This window comes from Polypterus senegalus, chromosome 3 (assembly GCF_016835505.1).
Source record: "Polypterus senegalus isolate Bchr_013 chromosome 3, ASM1683550v1, whole genome shotgun sequence".
Lineage (NCBI taxonomy): Eukaryota > Metazoa > Chordata > Cladistia > Polypteriformes > Polypteridae > Polypterus > Polypterus senegalus.
This window is the reverse complement of record NC_053156.1, coordinates 224,866,242-224,887,485: the sequence shown is the minus strand read 5'-3', so window position 1 is coordinate 224,887,485 and position 21,244 is coordinate 224,866,242. Positions and strand designations below refer to the sequence as shown.

General features: G+C 37.7%; 1 protein-coding gene across 1 annotated transcript in view; it reads right to left on the bottom strand.

Annotated features, from left to right (window-relative positions):
• Positions 1-12,851, bottom strand: part of LOC120525919 — a 49,234-nt gene extending 36,383 nt beyond the window's left edge. Inside the window, exon 1 of the mRNA XM_039748607.1 lies at positions 12,569-12,851. The gene's annotated coding sequence lies outside the window, so the exon portion shown is untranslated. The remainder of the gene's footprint in view (positions 1-12,568) is intronic.
• Positions 12,852-21,244: the final 8,393 nt, after the last annotated feature.

The window sequence follows — 21,244 nt, the reverse complement described above, 5'->3', positions numbered from 1 at the left end:
AAGGCGTGAGCTTATTCAGTGCGAGCAGGAGCATGCAGGTGGCCGGTTGCTTGTGCTTGACTTGGCGGTGATCAACGCACATGTACTGTACAAGGCATGTACAGGTGGCACTGAGAAAAGAGGAGTGTTTATGGCTCACCCTGTAGAGGAGCTTCGTCGTCGCTTCTTACAAGAAAAGGGGATGGATAAAGCAAAAAAGAGGATGCAACATCAATAAGCTTCTGTTCCAAGGCTGCAACTTCCCCAGCCCCTTCAGTGTAATAGTAACCACAGCACAGAGAGAAGTGTGTACATTGCAACAGGTACATGTTGTAAATGTAGAAAGGATGGTCCTTGGGTGTGTGGGAACTGTTAACATTTGAATCTGAGGATTGCATATAGCGCGGAACTGGCCTCTCTATACTATTCTTTCCTCTGCATTTCCTGGAGTACAAAAGAAACAACACCGTGCACCAAAATGTGGCGACTGCATGGGCAAGATCGAAATATACACAGTCACTGATTATTCCTATTCATTCGCATGTGCTTGTAATGTTGCTTCAGTGCCACAATGTTTTCCAAAATGTACTATACAGTTCATAAAATGAGTTATTCCAAATATCATATACCGATGTCTCTTTTTTTTTTGTCAGTGCAGTTTTGATATCATGGACCATCAGGTGCATATTAATTCAGTGTGAGCAGAAACACTCAAGAAAACTGAATAAAAAAAAATTTCATGTGCCGGTGAGATATGAAGCAGGCAGATTCACCAGTGTTTATGTGTCAGCTTTTATCCCTCCAGATCAGAGATTTTCCAGTTCCATTGTCTCAAAACACCACTGACATCTACAGTTATTCCCAGTTTCAGATAAAAAATAACCACGTTAGATCTGGGGCGGGGGGGTGGGTGCTGCATCAAGATTGTGACTGAGAGAATAAAAGAAAAAGCTAACTTTTACAAGTGCTATAAAATTTACACTGGCTGCTACAGACACAAATCAAATGTATGTTTTTACTGTATAATACTAGCAAAATACCCGCGCTTCGCAGCGGCAAAGTACTGCCTTAAAATTTTTATTAAGAAGAAAATTAAACCTTATTTAACTTTCCAGCGTCACTAATTCTCCAACTTCCCGTGTAGGTAAAAGGCTGAAATTTGGCAGGCTCATTCCTCACAGCTTACTTACAAATGTTAAGCAGGTTTCATTTTGAAATTCTATGCGTAACGGTCATAACGGTTGACAACGTTCGCCATGTTGCACTTTCTTATTTATGGCCCCATCTTCACGAAATTTGGTAGGTGTGTTCCCTACGCTAACCAAAACTGATGTACGTACTTATTTCGGTGGTATGATGCCACTGTCGGCCGCCATATTGAACTTTTTAACAGTCTTTGTTACTTATGGGCCCATCTTCAAGAAATTTGGTACGCGGGTTCCCAACGCTAACTGAATCCTACTTACGTACATATATATGTCCATAGCCTGCAGCTCGGTCACCGTGTGAGGCGGCGTTGGGTCCCCTATCCCAACGCCTCCCACTTTGTTGGCTGCCTGCCTATATAAGGCCGTCCGTCGCTCCAGTCTCTACATTCCCTTCCTTGCTTCGCCACGGGATTCATGTCTCCCTGCTGATAACTACAGCCTTTTTATTTAATCCACGGCTTCTTTGCTGTTTTATTGTTCATTTATTACGATTATAGTTATTGTGTAGGTATTTCAGACTTACTTTACATTGTTCAGGTACCCATTTCCTTTATCATTCCAACAGTACTGATTACTGTTCACAGGGCCAACTGTACGTTGCATGCTCAAGATTAACAGGTCTATCGAGGTGATCACCATCGATCAAAGAACTGTCACTTACCGAGTGTTTTCCATGCCCGGAGATGGCACCTGCCTTTTCCATTCTCTTTGTTACATATTGCACGGCCATATCAGGCTCACTCTTGATATCCGGAGGAACATTTTGTCTTATGTATTGAATGACTGGGACAGGTTCAAGGTGTGGACTGATGACGGTACAGGAGATGATTATACTACACAGGAGCACTATAAGAGTAAAATGCTTAAGCCCTTCACCTATGCATCTGCATGCGAGTTGATGGCTGCCGCTGAATTGTTCGGTTGTCGCTTTCAAGTGTACCAAAATGGCCAAATATTTTACACCTTTCGACAACCGCCAATGCCTCTTAAACATCTTAGATTGACAGGTGACGATTTCAGTAGTGGACACTTTGATGTTTATGAATGTTTAAACTCTCAAAAGCTGGATGTGAAGTTATCGATGAAACCAGTTGTATACTTACAACGCTTGACAGATGCCGAATGTCTCTTCAACACAAGTCCTACAAATACTGTCATAATTGAAACAAACCATGAAACTCAAACCGATTATGACAGCAGCAATCCAAGCTGCGAGATTTGAAACAAGATTACTGTTCACAGGGCCAACTGTACGTTGCATGCTCAAGAGTAAGCTCAGCGCACAGCTTGGTCATATTACAACTGGAGGGCCGAACTCACAATGTGGTATACAAAGAGATCCTTATATAATTATTGGTATATTTTCCCTTAGTTTAAAAAGGTTTAATCTTCTTCTTAATAAAAATTTTAAGGCAGTACTTCGCCGCTGCGAAGCGCAGGTATTTTGCTAGTTGTTTAATATATTACTAATTTGATTTGCTGTTGATGGTTCATTAATGTACATAATATAAAAATATAATCATTGTTTTGCGGTTTACTCCTCAAATATCTTTCCCCATATCTGAGTACATAAGAAAGTCGAGGGGAGACCACTTCCGATTTTTGAAAATAAAACAGCAGTGATCGAGAGGCTGACTAGTTTGTAATATAAGATCTGCATATTGTTGCTGACCAGTGAGTTTTGCTTCAAAAACGTTGTTTAACAATGAAGAGACACAAACCTTGTAAAATTCCTGAGTTGGCAATGTCTCTACTGAACTACAGGTAGGTAGGCAAAGAGAGTCTGCCAAATGATGAAAAGCTAAACATACTAATGTGTTTTTGTATTTATGTTATATTTATTAATTTACCTTTTTAGTTAATATTCATCATTATTAATACCAGATACAGTATTGTAAAAAGAATCAAATAGCAGAATTATGTTTTAAAATATCTGTCCCCATTTTTTAAATGTTTCTCTCTCTCAAAATAGATACTTGACATATATTCTTTTTGTTCTTAACATCAGCCATATCATACATATTGCATACCAGGGATATTTTCTGCCTTGCATCCAAACCTGCTGGGGTAGGCTCCAGGTTTCCTGTGATCCTGCTCTGGATAAACAGGATTAGATAATGTATATATTGTTCCTAATCTCAGATGCTATCTCTGTCATTTTGTGCCTGTCCATATTCTTTATTACCTGCTCTTGCTCTGCTCATTATGGGTTTACTGTTCTTACGGTGGGCTATTCTAGCCTCACTGCCCCTATCCTCAACACTACATGCTTGTTTTTCTTTGTTTCCCTCAATACAGCTAGGTATGGTCTGCACATTGATTCAAGCCAAAGACCCCAGTTCTTCCTAAGCCCCCATGATTTCCATGATCACCCCTGTCAGAACACAGTAGAAACTCTTTATTTTTTATATCTTTTTGGGCCTGCAGGTGCCAAAATTCTGTCTATAAATTGTTTGTGCCTGAGATGGAATCAGAGATCAATATGGCTGGTAGAAAATAACAAAACCCAGTATTTGAGGTTTTTGAATGCAATATTAAAGGCATTCATTATGAGCACTTTATTGCTGGAGCAGGATGTGTTGTGTACTGTAGACATTTAGAGTAAAAAACCCTCACACCTTAAAGTTCACCTAAATTTCATTACAAATTGGCCCATTCTGGGCAATAAAAGGAAAAGAAAAAAGTGCCAACAGTCTGCGCAGATTTGTTCAGCACAAATGACATACAAAATATTGTAAAAAATTATATAATTGTGTAAAATTGATCATATTCAGTATCTGGTTTTAATTAGGCTTGTTTTTATCAGACAAAAACAAAACCAAATAGTAAACTGTGTAGTATAATGTAGTAAGCTTCCACTAACAAACTCATATTATATCCAAACTCAAGTGCACAGTTCTGTCTCATTGTGAAACAAAAACTAAACTCAATAGTAGCTCTTGAACCATACTATAAATTACTAAAACTGAAACCAATATATATAAAAATAAAAATGTCATTGTAAAATAAAAATTAAACTAAAACTAAAAATACATGATGAAGGAAAACTAAAACTAAATTGAATTTCCAAGTAAGGTCAGAAAAAATATAGAAATAAAAACTAATATAAAAAGGCAAAACTATAATAACCTTGGTACATACATCGGTTTTGGTTAGCGCAGGGAAGCCACCTACCAAATTTCGTGAAGATGGGGTCAGCCTTCTACCCACACAGGAAGTTGGAGAATTAGTGACGTTGTAAAGTTCAATATGGAGGCCGACAGTGGCGTCATACCATCAAAATAAGTATGTACATCGGTTTCGGTTAGCGCAGGGAAGCCGCCTACCAAATTTGGTGAAGATGGGGCCATAAATAAGTTCAATATGGCGGATGTTGTCGACCGTTATCGACCATTACATGTAGAATTTCGAAATGAAACCTGCTTAACTTTTGTAAGTAAGCTGTAAGGAATAAGCCTGCCAAATTTCAGCCTTCTACCTACACGGGAAGTTGGAGAATTAGTGATGAGTGAGTGAGGGCTTTGCCTTTTATTAGTATACTGTAGTTTAACACTAGAATTACCAGAGCCTACGAAAAAACTCGTAAATCCGTCCCACCTTAAATCACTTCTTAAAATCGTTCACAGCTCTCCACCAGCGTCTTTTGTCATCTAAATATGCTGATAAAAATCAGGCTGCAAAGCAGCCGGCTATTCCATCCCCCACCGACTTAGAACGTGCACAAACTTCTACCAGATCATGCCTTGATTGATTTTCTGGGAGTGAAGTGGAGTTTTAGAGTAGAAATAATAGATCGTTGTTTGGAACACACGCATTTCATGTCTGTTCCGTTTCTACAGTAATCTGTGTAAACACGTTGTTAAAACAAACGTTTTTTATATTCTAGTAGTAGATGACAAAATGTAGGCATAAACTATATAATGTATGAAGCCTGAAGTCCAAATATCCAAAGAAATATTTTCACAGAAGGTACAAATCTAACACAACAATTGCACTTTTATTCAAAAATATAACTGCAGAAACAAAAAGCCGCCTTAACATGCGACTTTGACAACTGCTTATTATGACTTCCTCTGAGGCGCAATTGACTCAGATGCCGACTGGAAATCAAAAGGTCGCGAGTTCGATCCTGCACCTCTCCATTTTGAAAAGTAAACTGCACTTAAGTCTTACTATTTTAGAATAAAAACATACATTTGATTTCAGTCTGTAACAGCCAGTGTACATTTTATATCACTAAAACATGAAAAACGTTTGTTTTAACAATGTGTTTACGTAGATTGTTGTAGACACAAAACACACATCAAATTACTTTCCCTTACAATTCTGGGTAGCTCACTCCCAGATAATCAATCAAGGCAGGAACTGGAAAAACGTATTGCCCGTTCTGAGGTGGTATGGGGATGGTATAGCAGACAGCTTGCTGCTTGGACTTAAGACACATTTACAAGACAAAAGAGGCTGACGGAGAGGTGCGAAGGGATTTAAGGTGGGCCGGATTTACTGGTTTTTTCATAGGCTCTAGTAATTCTAGTGTCAAGGTAGGCGAGCTATTTAAAACATGAACAGACAGTGCCAGGTGACAAAATAAAGAAACCATTAATCTTGCAACTTACGCTGTTAGATTTAAATGCTAGATTTCAATCATTCGCTCTTGTACGGAGGTGGTTTCACTTTGAAAAGACTGAAGTTGCTCAAAAGATGGCAAGTTGCAGACTTTGTTGAAAATTGGCTGCCGTCAAAAACAGCCTCACAACTAACTTGTTTCACCATCTGGAAACTAACCACCTCACAGAAAATGGAGATTATAAAAAAACTTCTGGAGTCATCTATTTATGACACTCCACCCAAAAATGCTACTTATCACATTAACAATGTTTCTTGGCCACCACTACAGACTTAATTTTATGCTTTTGAAAATGGAACAGATCATGTGCTTCAGGTAAACACTTTAAATTACGTACAGTAAAACATTATATATGAAATACAGTATGTGTAGATGAATGTTTAAAAACTGCTTAAAGTGTGCATGTTAAATTCGGAACAATTAAGTGCATATTATTTGGCCTCCACAAGAGACTATATTCTTAATAGTAATTGGACCCTGCATCTTTCACGTACTTAGTCATATGAAATAGTTTGGGAATCCCTCTCAGCCTGCATATTAATTTACTTTCAACAAAAAAAGATAACAGTGATATGTTTTTCATTTCCTATGAACATCTATGGTGTTTTCTGAACAAAGACTTTTAGTGAAGCAGTATTTCGTTGTATGAAATTAAGTCAAATGTGAAAAAATTTGGGTACCCTTGTAATTTTGCTGATTTGAATGCATGTAACTGCTCAATACTGATTACCTGCAACACCAATTTGGTTGGATTAGCTCGTTAAGCCTTGAACTTCATAGACAGGTTTGTCCAATCATGAGTAAATGTATTTAAGATGGTCAATTATAAGTTGTCTACAGTGGGCTGGCACCCTGCTTGGGGTTTGTTTCCTGCCTTGCACCTTGTGTTGGCTGGGATTAGCTCCAGCAGACCCCCCATGACCCTGTAGTTAGGATATAGCAGGTTGGATAATGGATGGATGGAATTGCATGTTATGCTTCCCTTTGACTCTGAAGAGTGGCAGCATGGGATCCTCAAAGCAACTCTCACAAGATCTGAAAACAAAAATTGCTCAGTATCATGATTTAGGGGAAGGCTACAAAAAACTCTCTCAAAGGTTGAAACTGTCAGTTTCAACTGTAAGGAATGTTATCAGGAAATGGAAGGCCACAGGTATAGTTGCTGTTAAACCCAAGTCTGGCAGGCCAAGAAAAAATACAGGAGCGGCATATGTGCAGGATTGTGAGAATGGTTACAGACAACCCACAGATCACCTCCAAAGACCTGCAAGAACATCTTGCTGCAGATGATCTATCTGTACATCTTTCTACAATTCAGCGCAATTTGCACAAAGAACATCTGTATGGCCGGGTGATGATAAAAGAAGCCCTTTCTGCACTCATGCCACAAACGGACTTGCTTGTTGTATACAAATGCTCATTTAGACAAGCTAGATTCATTTTGGAACGAAGTGCTTTGGACTGAAGAGACAAAAACTGAGTTATTTGGTCATAACAAAAAGCGCCTTGCATGGCGGAAGAAGAACATTGCATTCCAAGAAAAACACCTGCTACCTACTGTCAAATTTGGTGGAGGTTCCATCATGCTGTGGGGCTGTTTGGCTAGTTCAGGGACTGGGGCCCATGTTAAAGTCGAGGGTTGGATGAATTCAACCCAACATCAACAAATTATTCAGGATAATGTTGAAGCATCAGTCACAAAGTTGGAGTTACGCAGCGGTTGGATATTCCAACAAGACAATGACCCCAAAACAGTTCGAAATCTACAAAGGCATTCATGTAGAGGGAGAGGTACAATGTTCTGGAATGGCCATCACAGTCCCGACTTGAATATCATTGAAAAATCTATGGGATGATTTGAAGCAGGCTGTCCATGCTCAGCAGTCATCAAATTTAACTGGAGAGATTTTGTATGGAAGAATGGTCAAAAATACCTCCATCCAAAATCCAGACACTCATTAAAGGCTATAGGAGGCGTCTAGAGGCTTTTATATTTGCAAAAGGAGGCTCAACTAAGTATTGATGTAATATCTCTGTTGGGGTGCCCAAACATATGCGCCTGTCTGATTTTGTTATGATGCATATTGCATATTTTTCTATTAATCCAATAACCTTAATGTCACTGCTGAAATACTACTGTTTCTATAAGGCATGTCATACTGTATATTAAAAGGAAGTTGCTACTTTGAAAGCTCAGCCAATGATGAACAAAAATCCAAAGAATTAAGAGGGGTTCCCAAACTCTTTCATATGAATGTACTTAAATACAACTTCCTGTAAACATACAGGTTGATTTGAGGAGTCATGCTTGTAACAAAGCAGGTAATTTTGAAGAAGTGTATACATTTGTCTTTTTTTTTACTTCATCCCATTAACAAAAGGAGAGGCAAAAAAAGCCAATAGTGATAAGCATTCGTATCACATGCTTTGGCCAGCTTGCTATACTTATTCTCCAAACCAATCTGACTGTTTTGCAAGTATCAATGGTTTATAAGGTTGATATTCGCAATTAAATAAATTACAATGTTTTCTCTTTGCTTTTTTTTTTTTAATTCAAAAAGTGTGCATTGATAAATAATATCCTTAGTGTTTTTGATTGGTTGGATACCAATAAAGGCCAGGTCTTTGGGAGAGCACTCAGGCCAAAAATTTATTGCATAGACAAGGATGAAGCAATTAACACAAATACAAGATTTGACTCCTGGGGTGCTGGTAAAAATGTTGAAGTCATGGCACCCTTATTCACCTTTGGCTTTGTAACAGATATGCACTTATTTCTAGATAATATAAAGGGATTAAAATATTCCCAACAATTGCTGCTAGTTTGACAATTCCGTTGTTGCTCGTATTTTGTGTTTTTCATTTTTCAGCCTCCAAATTGTCCAAGGTGCAATACAGGGCAGAAGGACCATAGTGATGGAACTTTGAATATTTATTCAGTAACTCACCTACATGCTAGCACTAGAGGAATGCCTTTCGTGTTTTGATTCATAACTCTTACACCACAAGGGTTAGACCACTGGTTTCCAAGTTCAAAGTCAAAAACTAAATTTAGTTGGAGAAAAAGCCTGAAGCCACACAGAGCACTCAGTACTATACTGGAGAATCGTTCTTTGCCACCAAGTTACATAAGATTGACTCAATAGGATGTTTCACTTTACTCAAAATCAGGATTATATATTATACTGTATATATGTATGCCTTATGAGATACCTCTGTTGTAATGCTTACATTTTGTCTATTTATACTTATTTAATGTCCATAACTGTCTCTTTGATATATGCGAGTACTCATTTTATAGCATTAACAACTGTATTGAGTTGACAGATGTTTTAATTTAGTGGCACACTTTATTCCCCTGCATCAGTGCCAGAATGCATACTATAACAACAGATACCTTTATTTTCTTCACTCCACAACATCCTGTTACATCTGGAGAATTTAAAAAAATGCTCTTCCAGAGTCCTGAGACCTTAATGTCAGCAAAATCAGACACCTGTTCATAAACTTCAGAAATCTGATCAGACTTCCAAATGTATTACAGGGAATGCTGAGGAGAGGATAAACAGCTTTAAATTTCTTGTAGTAACCATCACTGAGGAACTGTAGCGGGCACCATATTTAGACTACTGTCAATTTCACCAATGCCTCTACTTCCTTAGAGGTCTAACAGGTACACAGGTTACATCTTACCTGGATGCATCACATCCTGGTAGGGCACACTTGCTTAGCAGTACTTCCTATGGTGATGAATGACATACGAAATGTTACTGGCACCCAGCTGCCCTCTGTTCAGGACAGCAATAACACACACTGACATGATTATTAAGATACTCTCGTTTTCCTCACTCCTCTGCTCTAGCAAATGGCAAAGGACTGTTAACCCTCATACCAGTAGAATTCAGATAAAATGCTTTATTTGTGGAGTTACTGAACAGCCAATGATCATTAAAAAAATGTCACATATAAAGCACCTCATATAAACACTTTGAAATATAGCATTATACTGTACAGTGCATTCTTTGCATACTTTGTGTCCTACTGTTTTAATTGTCACTGTTTAAAAGAGAAATGCAAGTAAAAATACTGTACTGTATGCATATAACAAACTTGAAGTGCACACTGAAACAGTGACACTACATCCAACAGATTCTCCACCATAAATCTGTATTAACATGTGACCACCCCTGGATTATTATATGTTGAATGCATACTGCAACATACACATGATCATTTATTTGATATTTAATTTTTTTAAAAACAAGCACTGTTTATTTTAGGCTGTTTCTAATTTTTTTCAAAAAACTTCTTTTGCAAACTATTTTAATGTTACCTGATCTGTATCGGAATGGTTCAAGATGAATCACTATTGTCTCAAACTGAAATACCCAAAAATACTGAATTATGTAAAAAATATCACAGCAGCCACATATCAGTCAATTCTTTTGGAGATGGCATATTTTACAAATACAGCTTTTATTAATGAAAACATTGATGGATCGCATCAATCAATGAATAGCTTTATTTTTTAAACTGTACCCTTACCAGCTTTATTTGTAGCGCCGTCTTAGAAATTTTTTTAAAATCTGTGCAGCTTAACGTTGCTTTGCATGTGTATGATATGATGCTGAGAAGCCGAAATACATTTGTAAACAAATCTTGATATATATGTACATGTTTTGTCAACATCAGGACATTAATTTCTAACAGTAACAAAAAAAATATTAATACTACATTATTAATAAATCACACATTAATTTGGTCACTGGAAACTTCTAGCTATAACTTTAATGTATTTGAGTGTTTTATAGTGATGATGGGAGTAATGAGAGATTTCAAAGGCTGCAGGCTGCAGTTACCCTCTGTTGAAACAATCCATTTACAAAATGTGTATTGTAGTTAGCTGATGTAAGCACATTTATCCTTTTTTTAATAAAAAAAAAATTAATTTAACCAACTGCAGACTGAGGTCTGCTTGCATCTCTTGATAAATAAGAGCTGAAAGGAATATTTCAGATGAGAAAGACATAAATAGTAAATACAGAGGAGTACAAGGACCTAGTCTGCAAAATATGAATGCAAACAGTTCTAAATAAATAAATAAAAGGTAGACATATAATTCTATAATAAAATGCTCCTGCCTAGTTCCAACTAGCTAAAAATCGAAGAATTAGATCAGTGGTTTCCAAAGCAAGCCCTACCTCCATCCCAGTCAATTTTCATCCAGGCATTTTGTTTTTTTATTAATTTTAATTGACTAAACTGGTAGTGCTAAATAATTACTGGATTAAGCCAGAATGTATGTTAGATATGAATTCATTCTTTTGAACTTGGTTAATTTTTTTGTTAATTTTTAATATTCTGGTTATATGCCAATAAGTATGCAAGTAGATAATACCCAAGAAGATCCCCTTAGCATTAAATGTATTTGCAGCTGTGTCCACGCCATTCATCGTTAACTGCCAGTGTTGGGATAAAATTAACATAGAAAACTCACAAAAAAAAAATAGTGAAATAAGAATGACAAAAAAAGACAAAGTTAAGCTATTAAACTATGGCAAAACTAATCAATTTCCTATAAATAAAGAAATCTTACATTTCTGAATGCAAAAGAGGGGTGGTCAGCTGATTAGACAAAAAGAAATTAATAACAATAAATAAAATAAATAGAGACAGTCATTGTGAAGCTGGCTAGAAAGATAACATTTATCAACAGGCGGGCCCCTGGACTGAACCTGAAATGCGCTGAGTAAGTCGTTTGCACAACTGCGTCTTCAAAGAAACTAAACCTATTTACAATTAAGTGTTCTCCGACGCGCTAAAAATAGTTATAAGCATAATTTAAGAACTCATGGGATATGAAGTAAACACAATCAAAACGAAATTGGGATTAAAGGCAAGAACTCATCTTTTATTCTTATGGGCGACACTGCACTCTCTCTGGCATGAATTAATATTACAAAAGGTGTCCAAATATGAACATCATTAGCTTTATAATAATATACTGTATATACACGGGGCATTAACAACCTTTTTCGACGGTAGTAGCCTGTTCAGCTGGCCAAGTTCATCCCTGACATTTAGAAGAAAAAAAAAAAACAAAACAATATCAAACAAACATTGAGAAAAGCCGCGCACACACACGTGCGTATATTCCAATAAATTTCCTACAGCTTGTCTACATAAAGCGTCGCCTTAGCTACTGTTAGTCTACAGTACGTTTTAAAATTGCGCCCTATTTCTTACATTCAACACTGTATATTGATTTTAAATTTTGTAAAGGAAGGAAGGGTCATAAAATGTGTAGCGCCATGCCAATAAAGAAACAGGTTTGTCTGGTATGACAAAACGAAAGCTTGCGTGCTCTTTACTAAGTATAGGCACTCAGTGCAGTATTACTTCCACGGTCACTTTCATTAAATGCAAAATGGTTGGGGGTGAGTAATGAATCATACTGATCATAAGGTGTATATAAAAAGTTTAAAATATACACATTACTGCAATGTTTGGAAATGTGAAGCAACCACAAAATTCGCAAAGGTAGCGCACGCTTTTGAGATGCCATAAAGCGAGTTTTTGCATAAAACAAGGCTAAGCACATTAATAAACTGGCACACAACCGAGACAAACTCGTTGCCTTAGTAATTAGGTGAAACAACTGAAAAAAGAAGAAAAAACATGGTTGACAATGTTAGAAAAATCACGATTTTGCCACTTTACTAATTTGCATAGAAACAAAAACCACTGTACCTACCTTTAACTGTTATTAGTCTGTTATAAACAAACAGAAAGCAAGTTCACTCCAAAACACGACTGTCGGTTCTTTACAACGCCTAATACTACTTGCTCCACCTTAGAAACACGCAATCGACACACCTCCAATTTTGGCTTAGATTTTGCAAGTTAGAGCCCAAGCATGCAGTAAATGAGCAATTCTGATTTTTATTTTCACCAAACTGCTTCATCTGGCGACTTGAAAGGGAAATGGCGATGCAGCGTCCTTACTGGGCGATGTATCAACTTTGACCCATAACATCATGACGTCAGACAATAATTCTCCTACCGCCATGACGACTTCCGTCACATTTGGCGGTTCTCACTTATTGAAGATCGGTGTTTGTCGGCTGTATCTCGAAATACATTTGTAAAGATGTCGACGGCCGGGTGTAAAGATAAGGGTCTAGATATTTGACGACGTTATAATCAATATCAGGTAGAAATGCACAACACTGGATTTATAGAACATGTGAATAACTGAGTGATTGATCAAGATTTTTTGCGTTAGTATAACAAATACCCGTCTTGTCTAGTCTAGTTGTGGTGTAATGTTGATCGCTCATGTTTTTTTCACAAAATAGTACAATAAAACCAATGTAACTGTGGGCAAATGTTTTTAATGTGATACACGCCATTTGGGTCATTTAAAACGAACATCCTGAGGCAGTTAGCAGCTGTAGACCATAAGATACATCCTGGTGTAAGTCATTTCCAAAGCACACCTTAGTTGTCGTTGCACTACTTAGCATGATTTGTACTGGTGCTGTGTATCGTAAATTACCAATTAATCCGATTAGTAAAATAATATGGTTATTTTATACTATAGAAATAAATTGGAAAGGGTAGCTTGAAACTTAATGACATCATTGACCGTGATGGCTTGAAAAATATAAAGAAATTATACCCGAAATTGAAGGAAGAAACTCAGTTTTCCGCAATTTTTAAACTCAATTTATTAAGAATTTCAGAAGTTTTCGGTAACGTTTTGAACGTCCATTGTAACTTCCACTTCGGCAGCACGACATGGAACATCAAATGCACAAAAAGTAAAAGGGACAAACGGGCAATGAGCTCGGCAACAGAGACCTCGCATTATCTCGACCAGCACATGTGGGAGCCTGCAAACCATCTTAGATTGCAGTCTGGCTCGGATTGCGTCGCCCGTTCATTGTCATGTATGTCGCCTGGTGCATATTCTTTAAGGGTTTTCCTTCACCTGAACGTGCCCAGCCGCCCTCGCGCAGGTCTTTCTCTTGAGTGCCCCTTCATGAAACAGCCTTGAAACCCCTGTCGTATCTTCATGCATCTGCGGGCCTCAGAAATACTCTTTATGTCCCAGCCAGGGCGCAATGACATTAGCTTGGTCTATCCAGAGGCATTGTCCTCCCCGTGTTACTTACTCATAGTTCACTATTTTGTTTCCGATACGAAAACGTTATTTATCAGGGACTTGATTTTCAAAAAGACTAAAAATACACTCCCACACAAGACATATACTGTCTGCTGATTCCGAGCAAACGTCTGTTGTCAGAATTACCTTGCATTTTGGTTTAAATGATATGGTGAAGCAACAGTCCAGCGTTATGAAGCAGAATTCTTCCTTCTTGTTTTGAGTCTGAAGTTCAGTTTATCTGCAGTTCTTTTTGAACAGTAAAACATGGACAATCTGTAGAATGTTTCAGTAAATTGTTGTGATTAAGTACATTGCTTGCCGATACTATCGCAACTCGTTAGCTGCATCTGTTCACCTTCCCAACCAGCTTAATATGGGCAGGGTCATATTTTTTGACAAGTTGAATCCGATCAAGTAATGACAGAATTAATTTAAAGCCGACAAGTTTCAACTAAGGTTAGCCAAGATGCAAGCGCTTACGTCACAGTTTAGTTAAGTTCGTTGCCTTTTATTTATTATCAGTCTAGGTGTCAGCTGAGATCTGCTGTAAATTGGTTAAGAAAGGCTCCGTGTGTAATCCTTACGGGCACAACACGATACATTCCTTCTTCACTGGCGTCTTCAGGTTTTATTAATGAACTTAACTAAAGACGAGGAAATCATGCTGTCACGCGATTCATAACTGTCATTTATAGAATAGTGGCATGGCTACTTTGAAAACGCTCTTGTAAAACAATCCTCAAAGTCAAACATAAGCAGGGTGAAATCTGTAAATGATATCGAGCCATATCACAAATAATAAAATGTTCTACTTGTTACATTCGCTCTCTTCTAAATAGGTATTCCCTGGTTAGCTTTTGAATAGAATACTACAAGCATGTCCACTGTTAGCAGATCCCTTTTGATGGTCACTCTACATTTGAACACCGCATACACTTAAAGGGTCACAAATCTGTATCAATGACAGTTGTTTAACACCCTTCCATACTTTGTTCTGATCTTATTTAAGATTTGAAAAACATCCAAATATGTGGGAAAAAAACAGCATTAATGTATTGTAAGCTATACCTAGAAATACACTGACAGATTAAGAAAACCTTGATTTACCTTGTGTTATTATATAGCAAGAGTCCTTTTAAAATCATCACCCATTGGTATTTCACACATCCGTTATCTTCTAATTATGGTTATTTATTGTATGGAACCTGTTGCAGATCTAAATAAATAAAGGTTCTTTCTGAAACTTTAATGTGAATGGATCTTTTCGGAACCAAAATGGTTCCCCTGTGGCATTACTCTGAAGAACCACTCTGGCACCTTTATTTTTAGGAGTATACATGTGTCTTCTAACCGGCTAACAGTTGCTTTAATGAGGTTATTCATTTTTTAGATTTCAAACCAGAAGTATTTAATTCTGTTCATAGACAGGATCATAATTTTGACTTTGTCATCTAACTTGTGCATGGCATAACTGCATTATGCACAGACTTGGCTACCTCCAATCATTATGGGGTGTTTTTCCAGTTGTCATCCTTTACCAAAACTATTTCTGATAACAGGATTGAGGCAAAGTGATGCCTGCAAAGCAGTCCTGTAACATATAGCCTGTCTATCTTGACCGTCTCAGTCTCACCATACTTTTCAGTTTTAATGCATGAGTTATAAACTGTATTAATTAAATTGCCTCACTGAAAACTAGCACACTGTTTGACAAGTTATGGTCTTGTCTAATGATTTTAAAGCTTAAAAAGAATGTGGGAAAGCTAAAAAAAATGTCTAAACTAGTAATTTATTGTGGAATATAGTAATAGTAATCTGCACATACTTAATAGAGAGACGAAATAAGCTATGAAGTTATATATCTCAAATCTAATGAATAACTACAAAGGCAACCTTAAATAGCCTTTTCAACTATTGGGAAGCTAGTAAACTCCTCACCACTAGAGCTCTAACAGAGAATTTTTGAAACAAGAAATGCAATCAGTTTGCTTCTTTTTCCTGTAATAAGTGTCATTAGAGATAATATAATGCAAACTCAAGCCTCAAATAAAGCTATATGCAGCCATTGATTCCATGATCACACTTTTAAATGTCTCCGGGTGCTCTCTCCATTTGTTACAGTTGCAACTTCTCTATTTTTCTTTAAGAATGTATTACAAGCAAAAGCAGTTGTAATAGTGCTGTCTCATTCGACATTCTGTACATTGTTAACCATTCACTGCAGCTAGGAATCTTCAATAACTATCTAAAACTGCCATTGTTAAGCCTCTACTAAAAAAAAGAACATTGGCCCCTCAGTATGGTAATTAAATCCTCATTTTCAGTATCCCTGTTTTAGGCAAGATAACTGAGAGGGCTATGGCCATTCAATAAATTGACTTGTAACTATACATAATCTCTATGGAAAGTTTTCAGTGTGGGTTTTTTGGTCCTACCACATCAGTGAGACAAGTTTTCTGAAGGTCCTAAATGATATTAAAGCTTATAACATTGACATTGTTTCAGATTCAGGATCATCAAGTAGCAACCACAGGCCAAATCTGACACATATGCAAGTTTCCTGTGGTCCCAAGCCATCTTCCAAAACATTTTTTGCAGTTACATCAAAATTATGTAGAATTAACAGATATCAAGTGTCTATTAAATAAAGAAGATCCAGAGGGTTGATCTAATATGGTTGGGTTTCAGTTGTTCCTGCAATACATTTATTCATTTATACATTTATCCTGTGACATCAAAAAGGTTGGATGAGTAATTGAAGGCACACAATTTCACATTTTTAACAACAGATTAAACAAAATGGTTTTCTTAAGGATGTAAAAGAGGTTATTTTTATCCATGTTTAGAGAATTTTCCATGAGTTTTTATGAACCAACACAAAAGGGTCTTTTTTATTTTTACAAGCAAGAGATTTTGCATTCATTTTCATGCACTTTCTGGTTTCCTGTGTCAGAGCTTAAATGTGACTGGTTGAAGGTTAACAATATTCTTGGAACATCAGGACCTGAAGATATCAGCCGTCAGGTGCTGAATTCATGTTAGCAAGACTGGTATAAAAGAGAATTCATAACAAAATAAAATAATTTAGTCCATGTTTGCCACTTAAATTGTCTGTTGATTCATTAGTGAGTAGGGATATGTGATCAGCCTAACTGACACCATCCAAACATTGGATATTCTCTGCTACGACATGAACACGATGTGCAGCACTTACAGCTGACAGTTTTTTACAAATTAGTAACCTTACCCATTATTATATTACTAGCTGTGAAAATTTTCTGCAAAGTTCTCTTAATATCAGTGAAGGCTTCATTGCGCTTGGCCAGTTCTCTTTTATGGTTGTGACTTTCATGGCAGACCATTTCAGAATGAAGACATTATTAAGACATGCTTTGCTGTCCATTCATCATTGAAATGATGATTCTTGGTGTTTATTTTCCTCTTCATGTATTTTGACAGTGGTATTTTTGCAAGCTACCTTGTTTTGATCGATAACTTACAACATGAATTTTGAATGTTATATCCTGGGTAATTATTAAAAGTTCCATGATTAGAGGTAAACCATTGTTGATTTTCTTTCTTGTTTAAAATACACTTTCCAGAAATATGCATTACAATAAAATGATTATTATATCACAACAAAACATCTATTGTACCATAAAAGAAAAATTAGAAATCATTGAACTCAAAGTACAATCAATTCAATTAATCTTAGTAAACATTAAGATCGATTAATCTTAACATCACTGAAACCCCCACCTCACTGTAAATTATTATTTGGAAAAATATTAAATTATTGCTTATTTTTAATTGGAATGATTGAATTCAATGCACCAAATGCTTGTTGGTTCCTTATTTTGCATAGATACAAATTTGACAGGTTTGAACTGACTTTATGTGTGTGATGAGAACGAGTGGGGAACTGGATGAAAGTTAAGTTGAATGCACTGTAGCCACAAAAGGCTGGATGTCTCTAATTCTTTTACAATCAAATATCAATCAGACACAGGATCTCATAGTTGGACATGGAGCTCAAAAACTAAAAATACATTGACACTTTAAAACACTTTAAAAGCAAAACATTCAGCTGTACTCAGCAGTCATTTTTAACAATAAATTCAGATCTAAAAATATGAGGAGCTTCTGCAAACTTGAATACTTTCATTTAAAGAATATCGTTAAAGTGCAAAACTGTTTCACAAAGGATAATAGTGAAAAATATATTCATGCATGTGTATGTAGTAGATGATACAAAAAGTCTAGAATGTGGCTGCCAGAGTCTTCACACTTACGATGTGTCAAGGACCATGTGTCTCCTGCTCTTAAGTCCCTTTAATGATTACCCGTCACTTCCAGAATTGATTCTAAAATTCTCTTGTTGATTTTTAAATGTTTACATGGCCTTGGTCCTCTCTATTTAATGGATATGATTGTCAGGTACACCCTAGACAGGTGTCATAGGTTATCTGCTAACAGCCTATTGGCCATTCCTACAGCTAGAATTAAATGTGGAGAGTCAACTTTTAGTTATTATGGCCCTAAGCAGAGGAAGCGCTTGTCTGAAAATCCACAATGTACCAGTAACATCAAAACCTATTTGATTAATGATGCCTTTAGTTAATTAGTTCAAGTTAAGTTCAAGTTGGGGAGCATGCAATGGTACAGTGTGTTGCCACACACATTACACGGTGAAACAACTCAGGGTCACAGTTGGCAACCCCCCAGGCAGACATGCGGTCCAGTCCTACCCTCCGGAAATGACCCTCCATCTGCCGCAGCCAGGTGTTACGTGGGCAACCCCGTGGCCTGGTCCTGCCCCTTGGATCCCCAACAATGAGGATCTTATGAGCCGGATCACCCACGGGGAAACACGCCACGTGGTCATAGTGCCGTAACTGACGCTCCCTCACAATGCAGGTAATGTGCCTCATTCGGGACTCCATTAGCAACCGCTCATTCGACACGACACCGTCAAACCAACGGTACCCAAGGATTTTCCGGAGAGGCACAGTACTAAAGGAGTCAGTGTTCGTCTCAGCTTACTGGATAGCGTCCAGTCTCACAACCATATAGCAAGACAAGAAGCACCAGAACTCTAAAGACATGATATCCAGCAACCTCAAGGGGATCCCGCGAACCCTCAGGATGTCTCACAGGGCAGCTCGATCAACTGAGTCGAAAGCTTTGCGAAAATCGACAAAGACTGCACAAAAATTCTGCCGATATTCGCGTTTGCGCTCTATGAGAACCCTCAGTGCCAGGATGCGGTCGATGGTAGACTTCTAGGCATACAACCAGTTTTACGCCTAAGAAGTCTGGTTTTACGCCTAAGTTGATTAGTTAAGCTATATTTATTCAATACGTGTGATTTCAAATCATTTTATTTAAAATTTCTTTAAATGTCATTTTATTCTATTCATTTTTAAATCTGTAACATTTTGTTAACAATTCTGTAAAAGTGTGCTATATAAGTAAACTTGATTATTATCTTTAATACATATAACTAATGAGATACAACAGTCACAAAACACACAAGAAGTGAAGCAGTTGCTTTGCTTTGGAACATGTTTATGGCTTTTATATCCTTTGTTCAATGAGAAATTCCAGAGAAACAAGCAGACATATTGTTATTACTAAATCACTACAAAATACATTAGCTAATTGCTAGTAAAGTCAATAGTTTTGTTTTTAAAAGAGTTAAAATAAACTTATACAATAATTTAAGGGAAAAAAATCACCGTTCATCTTCTGTGTACTTCTGTTTTCTAGGTTAATACAGTATATATTTTTTTAGGACAAGCTGCCCTTTCCTTTTCCCCATTTTTTTTCTCTTGAAATAAAGTTTTTTCACTCTGTTCTTCTGTGCCATTAGGAGCTTTCTTTCAAAATTAAACTACACCACTCAAATAAATGAAGGGGCACTTAATTATCACAGTCTAACACCAAGTCAGTTAAGGTTCAGGAATATCAATCTGCCCAGTTAGGAAGCATAAGCAATTTTGAATCAACTTCACCTGCTTTGGTGTCAAATAAAAGTGACAACAGGTGCAGTGGAGAGGCAACAGCAAGATAACCCCCAAAAAGGGAATTGTTTTGCAGGTGGTGGCCACAGGCAATTGCTCTTTCCTTATTCTTCCTGACTGATTCTTCTCTAGTTTGTGTTTTACTAGTGTCCTTGTCACTAGTGGTAGCATGAGGCGGTACCTGCCGCCAATTCAGGTTACATAGGTTGTCCAGCTCCTCCAGGATGGCACATCCATACTGTACATGTCATGGCAAGAAGGCTTGCTGTGTCTCCCAGCACAGTCTCAAGAGCATGAAGGAAATACCAAGAGACAAGTCATACACAATGAGAGCTGGACAGGGCCATAGAAGGGCATCAACCCAGCAGTAGAATCGGTATAAGTTCCTTTGTGCAAGGAGGAACAGGAGGTGCACTGCCAGAGCCCTACAAAATTACCTCTAGCTGGCAACTTGTATGCATGTTTCTGAACAAACTGTCAGAAACAGACTTCATGAGGGTCGCATGACGGCCCAAAGTCCTCCAGTGGGACCTGTGCTCACAGCCCATCAGCATGCAGCTTGATTGTCATTCACCACAGAATACCACAACTGGCAGCTCCACCATTGGCTCCTCATTCTCTTCACAGTCAAGAGCAGTTTCACATGAGCAAATGTGACAAAATGTGAAAGAGTCTGGATAAGCCATGGTGAATGTTATGCAGCCTGAAACATCATCCAGCATGACTGGTATGGCGGTGGGACAATGATGGTCTGTTGAGTCATGTCATTGGAGGGTCACATAGTCTTCCACGTGCTAGACAATGGTACCCTGATGGCTTAGGTACCGGGATGAAATCCTCAGACCCACTGTCAGACCTTACACTGGTGCAGTGAGTCCTGTTCCTCCTGGTGCTGGACATTGCCTGGTCTCAAGTGACCAAAATGTGTAGGCAGTTCCTTAATGATGAAGGGATTGATGCCATTGACTAGTCTTGTTTTTCGGCTTGTGAAGTCAGAACCTCTAACCTCTCTCTCTCTCTCATTTCTCCTAGGGCACGAAGCAGAAAATGGCCGACAGTGGGGTAACTCGCGTTGAAATCGTAGTTGAAGAACTCCAGGCACTTGATGAACAGATTCAGAAACTCCTGTACCGATGGAGATACCTTAGAAATCTGAAGGCCCGGCTGTTGGATAAACCGTCCTTGCCATCTGGAACTGGCGAAACATCAACCCTGCGTTGTGCCAACCTCACCCCCG